The sequence below is a fragment of the Grammomys surdaster genome, unplaced genomic scaffold (assembly GCF_004785775.1).
Source record: "Grammomys surdaster isolate TR1022 unplaced genomic scaffold, NIH_TR_1.0 199, whole genome shotgun sequence".
In the NCBI taxonomy this organism is placed as follows: domain Eukaryota; kingdom Metazoa; phylum Chordata; class Mammalia; order Rodentia; family Muridae; genus Grammomys; species Grammomys surdaster.
This window is the reverse complement of record NW_021604644.1, coordinates 3,569,673-3,577,305: the sequence shown is the minus strand read 5'-3', so window position 1 is coordinate 3,577,305 and position 7,633 is coordinate 3,569,673. Positions and strand designations below refer to the sequence as shown.

Below are 7,633 nucleotides of genomic sequence, written 5' to 3'. Positions count from 1 at the left end.
TTACCAATCCCGGCAGGGTCTCTGTCTGCCATTTTCTCTGCAGAGCTTGCAGGAAAGATCCAAGGAAGACCAGACAGGATGCTCCGCCCACGACAGTGAGAACTACTTAGGTAGAAGGCAGAAGACCCTGGGGCAAGCCAAACCCTACTCTCCCAAGTGCTCACTGTGGAGAGCCATTCCCTTCCCAGGGTCTCCAGTACTCTCCCGGCTCCGAGGGTGCAGAACAGCTCTTCCGGAGTGAAGAGGGGACGCTTTGCTTGCGAGCGTGCGTGCGTGCGTGCGTGCGTGCAATGAGTTAGATGACTGCCAGCTTTTTCTCTTTGTGTTTTTTTGTTGTTGTTTCTCACGCTCTAGGAACACCTAACTCCAAACTCCCTCCTAAGCCTCCAAAATCAGGCGCAGCCATGCCTTTCTGTATGGCTTTAAGTCAACCCCTCCTTCTTCCGTCTCCTGCCTCCAGTGTGGAGATAGAGACACCCCACCTCTTCTATCCTCACCACCCTGTCTTCCTCTTTCTTTCCTGGAGAAACTTACATTTGAGAACCACAGGACTTTGGAGGAGCTTCTCTATCGGCCTCTCTGGGGCACCTCTCTCTGCTCTTAGAATGGATTTGGGATGAACTAGGCTGCTCTCCTTCTGCGTCCCACTGGACCTGACCAAGGATGACATCCTTAGTGAGATCCCTCTTCCCTCCGTGGGACCGGCCAATGTCTGTAACACTCAAAGAGGAGGCTTAGCAAGATTTCCACAGCACCTTATTAGGACTGAAGCAGAACACCGCAGAGAGTGGGGTGTCAAAGGCTTTGCACAAAACCTTACAAGCTGTGCAAAACCATCATATGACTCCTTCCCAGGCTGACTAAAACTGGCTATGGGCACAGGCCGGAGCAGAGGAACTACAGTGTCTGAGGGTGACTTGTGGCTGACTGAAGCACTAATGGCTAGACCCCAGGGTGGAGTTTTAACATGCTGATGAGACACAGTGTGTGAGTTTGTTTATTTATTTATTTTAATGTGTACAAGTGTTTTGCCTGCACACATGCAGTGCTCTCAGAGGCCTGAGGAGGGCGTTGGATCCCCTGGAATTGGAGGTACGGAGAGTTGTGAACTGCCTTGTGAACAGGAGTGTATGTAGAACACATGTCACAGATAAACATGCATGGGAAAGCCTGTGAGTGCAAATGGAGCAGCTGAGGTCGCACAGAACTGCTCCCCACCCGAGTTCCCTCTCTTAATAAACTGTCCTTGCTCCTGCTCTGGGCAGCCCTTGTTCCAGGACACACTCACCAGAGCCCTTCTGGAGTGCCATCCAAACCCTCTATTAAATAACTGTGTTCCAACAGAAACACCAGAACTAGTGGGATGAAACCCTTAGTGAAAACCCAAACAAGGTAACCCACAAACTTCTTGCCCCTCCCCAGACCCCTCTCCACCCCCCAGTGCTGGTGAGATGGCTCAGTAGCACAAAGTTTGTCTAATGTGAGATGGGCCCTGGGTTCTATCCTCAACTCAGCAGAGAGAGAGAAGCCGGGGGTGGGGCAGGTTTGTCTTTCCCTTCCCCAAGCCTTCTGTCATGCATCATGTGGGGTCTAATCTGGCCCTCTCTCTCATCAACACTGGAAAGTCTCTTTCTGATCAGCCAGAACATTTTGTTCAAGTGCCAACATTTCTACTTCTGATGCTTCCTCTAACCAGAGGCCTCTTCTCATTCTCTGCTGATGAGGTGCTGAACTTGGCTTTCTAGTCCTTCTGACACTGCAGGAAAAGGAAAGTGAGGAAGGTGAGGTCCCAGGCGCTGCAGCTGTCCTCCTGCATCAGAAGATGCACGGGAGGGAGGAGAGGGCGCCTCTCCCCGGCAAGGCAGGAGGCACCCTGTTACCATTCCTTCTTGGTAGGAGCCAGTTTCTTACCTGATTTATTTGCCACCCTGGCACTCTCCTCATCTTTCTGATTAATAGTTTAGTTGGGGGTTCTGGGAAATTTACATCCAATGGTTACCATAGTAACCAGCTCTTTTGCACAAGATCCTGTAGAAAAATGCATCTGGGGCCTTCTGAAGGATCTGGATTTACAAGGACCTTGGCTCCCACCAGAGCAGAATGGGCAGGTACAACCCCCTGATACAGTAAGAATTACGAGCGGACGGGCACTGCTGTAGCCCTACTGTAAATTGAGAAGGACGGTTTTAGTGCCTGCTCTTTTGCCTTTCTTTGTCTTTTGCCGGACCCCTCCCTGCCCATCAGCATTCTCTCCAGAAAAATAGTTTCCCACAAGACTAAGGGAACAGACGAAGAAGCTGCGGCAGATAGAATGAACTGAGGCTGCACCTGCAGCCCTGGGAGCTGGTGACTCTCTGGCACTGTGTGTGTAGTTGGAGCGTTTTGGTGGATGGCCCCAGAAGGGCTGTACAGAGGGTAGGTTGGGAGTGACATGTGTGGGACCTCTGGGTTTCTTCCAGCCCTGAGACGGAACAGTGGAACTGAGCCTACTTGTGAAACAAGCTCTTGAAGCCCTTATGTAAGCAGCATATCAGATTCATGCATTTTAGCCTTCTGGGGCATCCTTGGGTCCTCATAAACACGATGTTGAACATGCACTGTCTGGCCCATGGATGGATGTTGGAATTCCTCAAGGTTTTGTTAGGTGTGTGGGCATAATTTATTAACCCTGTTTGCAGTTTTTTATTATCATAATAAAAAACATTTTTCAGAACATGGTTAAATAACACCTGAACTGGAAATGGAAAAAAAATATTCATTGCATGTAAAACCCTATCCTACACCCTAGAGTCAACCCTTAGTGACAGGTGATGCAAACAAGTCATTTACAAATCATGTAGACACAGTGTGCTGTGTGGTAGAGGAGACAGTTCTGTAAAAGAGGTCTCTTATCCTCCTGTGCGTCTACTTTCTAATCCGTTCAGTGGGTGGCCAACTGGCTTCCATCTCAGGCTGATAGGCACAGACTTAGCTGAAAGATGTGTGTGGTAATTGATTAGCAGTGTCTGCCCTGAGTACCACTTGGGAGGAGGGAGAGTATGTATATTATGTATCTGCTATCCTTGGACTTGATTCCAAGTCACCTCAGATATTCCTTGTCTTTAGTCTTCTAGGCCTTTCATCACCCTCAAGCTTGTAAAACCCTGAGGAAGCTGTGACTCTGTTACTTACCACCTCGTTTCATTTCCTGTTCTGAATACATTGGTCTGTGTGAATGACCTTAGAACTGCCTAGAAGCAGAGCTGTGTCGTCTGGCTTGTAAGTAACACTGATTAGCAGAGAATAAAGTGTGAAGAGTCTAGGGAGCTTCTGGCCTGCAGAAGCTTGCAGTAGAGCATAGGCATATGAGGGGATTCTGTAGAGATGTGTGTATGTGCATGTGTGTGTGCGTGTGTGTGGTGTGTGTATGTATGTATGTGTGTATATGTATATGCATGTATGTATGTATATCTGTGTGTGTGTATGTGTGTGTATATGTATATGCTTGTATATATGTGTATCTCTGTGTGTGTATATGTGTGTGTATATGTGTATATGTATATGCATGTATGTATGTGTATCTCTGTGTGTATGTATGTTTTTGTGTGTATGTACATGCATGTATGTATGTATATCTGTGTGTGTGTATGTGTGTGTACCTGGAATCAAATCCAGGGCTTCATATTACATAGGCAAGCACACTACCACTAGGCTCTATTCCCCAGCTCGCGCCTTAAAATTAACCACTTATAGTTTGAGACAGGGTCTCACTATTGCTGCCCAGATTGACCTTTGAACTTGTCCTATAACCCAGGTGGCCCTTGAACATTCGTTTCCTTCTGCTTCACTCTCCTGAGTAGGTGGCATTACAGGTTTGCATCCCCAGCCCCAGCTTGTTGTAGACTTTTGAAATGAGGGCAGTGATGGTCAGCTGCCCAGCGGGTGCAGATGCTCTTATGGGTTTATTTTGGGCACACAGCTGGGCCCCAGCCAGAGAGTCTTCTTTTGGAAGCACAATGCTATACTCCTCAAAGGAGAAAACTCCATTCAGGTTAAATACCCTCTACTATTTTTCAAGTCCTCCTATTTCTGTGGCCACAGTTACACTGTTCCGCCTAATGGGCATTTTGTCTTCCAGCAGACTTTGAGTTGTGCTTCAAGTCCCAACCTCAAAGTGGTGACACTTCTCCAGCCCCTTGGACCATGCAGAGACGTGCATCACCCACCTACTTCTCTATGTCTGGGCCAGCGGTGTTGCCTGGCTCCTTGGCGAATCCCTGGTTTGCTTGGTTCTGGGTGACCTGACCACAGCAGAGTGAAGCATCTCCGGATGTCCTCAGATGAAGTAAGACGATATAGCTCAGATCCTGGAGGGGAGCAGGAAATCCAAATTGAACTCTCCCACAGAGGTCCTCGCTGGCGTTGGGCTACCCCAGGGCAGTGTGGACAGTGGGTGAAGTCCTGAGCTGATGTGTGCTGTGGTCATGAGCACAGTAATGTCAAGGTGCCTCAGACCATAGGAATGGCAAAGCCTTCCCTGAGAGGCTCAGAGGGATGGAAAACCTCCTCTGTCCGGACCTGGAATGTTGACAGTGTGTGTAGAAACTGCCAATTACAACTTCCTCCTCCCTGGTGACCGAAGCCTGAGACTGTGCCCCTACCAAGATCCACTTCTGAGATCAGCTAAATCTGCCGCCTTGCTCAGTCAAGCGCCATAAACTCTCCTCCTTGATTCAGATATAAAGTAAATGTGCTGAATTTCCAGGTTGCTATTGCGGCTGGGCATTCCTCAGAGCCCGCACAGCTCACCAATCCCAGCCTTTTCATATATGTTCTCTGTGTCTCTTCTTTCTCCTGCTCTGTCTCCTCGTCACCCCACCCCACCCCGGTTTCCAGGACCAAGTTATGTAGGGTGTGGCAGGCAGAGGATGGATTTCCTAGTCCCAGTCCCAGGTCTTTTATGGTGGCTGGCTAATGTGTGTGTGTGTGCAGATGTGGTGCATGCATCCTCTTGCTTCCACCTTTGAGTGCTGGCATTACAGGTACATGTCACCACCCCAAACCTCAGCAATTAGGATTGGTTCATCCAACTCCTAGTGCATTTCTATATGTTTAAGCCAGAATCCTCCAGGTTAATTATCTATTACTGTGTAACAAATTACTCTAAAACTCAGTGGCTTAAATAAACAGCCATTATTTTCTCTGAGTTGCTGTAGGTTGGCTATTGGAGTTTCATTTCTGAGGTCAAGTCTGTGGACTCATCTGAGATCGCTTGTGCTTCCTGTAATAAGCTGTTTATCAGCTGTAGATTGGCTTTCCTGAATTTGGCTGAGCTCACATATGTGTTTAGGGACTGGACTGTGACAGTTTGGCTGACTTTTACCCACCAGCTGCTCAGCCTGGGTTTATTCTTGGGATGGAGACAAGGTTCCCAAGGAAGGGAGTAGCAAGATGCAAGGCCAGCTTAAGTTAGGGCTCAGAACTAGCATAATGTCATCTCTTCATCTCTGCGCATTCTACTGGCCAAGCTAATCATAGAGCCAAGGATGTGGAAATGGGCTCCACTCTTGGTAGGGAGAGCCTTCCACAAAGCCCTCAGGAAAGCAGTACAGATAAAGGGAGAGACACACCTCAGGTCATTTTTGCAAACCACCTATATCCAGTCCCTCTTTATAAATGCAAAATAGTTCATTGAGTTTATCCCCTGGGTGCCGCAGGGAGGAACTGGAGAGAAATCTCTTTTTTCCATCTGTGGGTTCAAGTCTATTCTTAGATCTAGTCTAATAAAATGAATTTCACACTTGGGTTATTCACCCACTAACAAACACGCTGTTCTTATCGATGCCTGGGACAAACTCCGAGGCAGCCTGGATTTCTTGTTCTGTTACCTTCAAGTACAATAATTGTTAATTACTGCTTTATTTGGTTCGGTTGTGTTTGCCAATAGTCAATTACATATGTTAGCTTTTCTTGTGATCACTGGAGCTTATCCAATATTGAAGCTCAGGTCTAGGTTTTGCTTCAGGGATGTCTTTTCCAAGGCAGTTAAAGAAAACTCTCGTTCGTGAGTTTATTGAATATTCACCTTTATCTGCTTAGTCCAAAGGCCTCTCATTCACTTCTGCAAACGCCACAGTGCTCAGGCTGAGCGCCAAGAGTTGAACTACAGGCTAAAGATAAGCGTCCCCCCAACCCCCACTTGGTTTGATTAAACCCTGGAACATGGACTATGGGGAGAGAGTGGATTGCGAACTTGTCACCGTGGAGCTTGGAGGATAACAGCTTCTGCATCTTCTTCAGGGCCTGTCCTTCAGTACCTGGTTCCATCTTGTCTCCTGTCTCTCAAGTCTTGGCTTTTAAATGATGAGCAGCCTGGACTATAATCCAGTAACGGTGCCTGTTATTACTTCTAGTTCTGGCTGCTTGCTTCTCCTCCCATTCTTTCAACACATCTATCCTGTTGAGTGACTTCATGCCACCCTTCCCCTCCGCCTAGGTCATCTGGTTTATGGCTCCTACTTTGTATCTACCCCAGGTGTAGTCTACCAGGGTAGAACCATAGGGAAGCTTCTGGCACCCGAGCACAGGCATCCTTGGTCCTGGTGTCTTGCTGTGCTGTGCTTCTCCCCAGGGCCTGACTTGACCTGTCCAGCCCCACACCTCTACTGGCAGTTTCAGAAAATGCACATCTTTAAAACATTTCTATTTGCAGAACATCCATCAAGTGACAGGCCGTGGGGCTCGGGCTGTGCCCCGAGAGGCTCCATCTGCACGTAGCTCTTGAGTGCGTTTTGAAGCTGGAGGGCGACTGTGCATCTGGATGGACATGTAAATAGTAATTCTGTCCAGTGCCACCCATGAACCATGCAGCACAGACTGATAAATGACTTATCCCTAAGAGCAGAAATGGTGACATCCTATAAATTCATCACGGTGAATTGAAACTGTACAGTCATATGGACATAAAAAAAAATCACAGCAAGGAAAACAGCCCCAAGAACGTATGGGACGTAGGAGACCAAGGAAGGAGGAAGGGGGTAACCCTCACATGGGTCCCATAAAGAAGTGAACACCTAGCATTGTGATGGCAATGGGTCCCACTGACCTGTCACCTTGTCATAGGGACAGAGGCATACTTCCATACTGCCTCCTTCAGCAGCCTGACCACAACTCAGGCCAAACTGAAGTCTGTGGATTCAACACTGATAAGAATTTTGGGCCTAGCCAGTTTACAAAGCAGAGTTGGAGATAGAGTGAAGATATTTTAGTATAGGATTCAAAGGAATAGAGGCCAGCATGTGAGATGGCTCATTGGGTTAAGGCACCTGTCACCAACCCTGACAACCTGAGTTCGGTCCCTAGGACCCACAGGTAGAAGGAGAGAATGACTCTACAAGTTGTCCTCTGACCTCCACATGCACACAGTAGCATATAAGAGTCCCGTCTCCACCCTAAATAAAAAAAATAAAATTTAATATATATAATTTAATATATATTTATTTAATATATTTAATATTTAAATTTTTATTTAAATGAAAAATTTAAACCCTTGTGTTTAAAAAGAAAGAACCACATTTGGTGGTGTATGACATTGATCCCAGCAGTTAGGAGGAAGAGGCAGGTAGATTTCTGTAAGTTCCAGGCCGGCCAAAAT

General features: G+C 47.3%; 1 long non-coding RNA gene across 1 annotated transcript; it reads left to right on the top strand.

Annotated features, from left to right (window-relative positions):
• The first annotated feature begins 2,223 nt into the window (after nucleotides 1-2,223).
• LOC114623548 lies at nucleotides 2,224-4,723 on the top strand. The gene is made up of 3 exons (XR_003711780.1): nucleotides 2,224-2,385; nucleotides 3,114-3,258; nucleotides 4,118-4,723. It is a non-coding gene; the product is annotated as an uncharacterized LOC114623548 (long non-coding RNA).
• The last annotated feature ends 2,910 nt before the right edge of the window (nucleotides 4,724-7,633 follow it).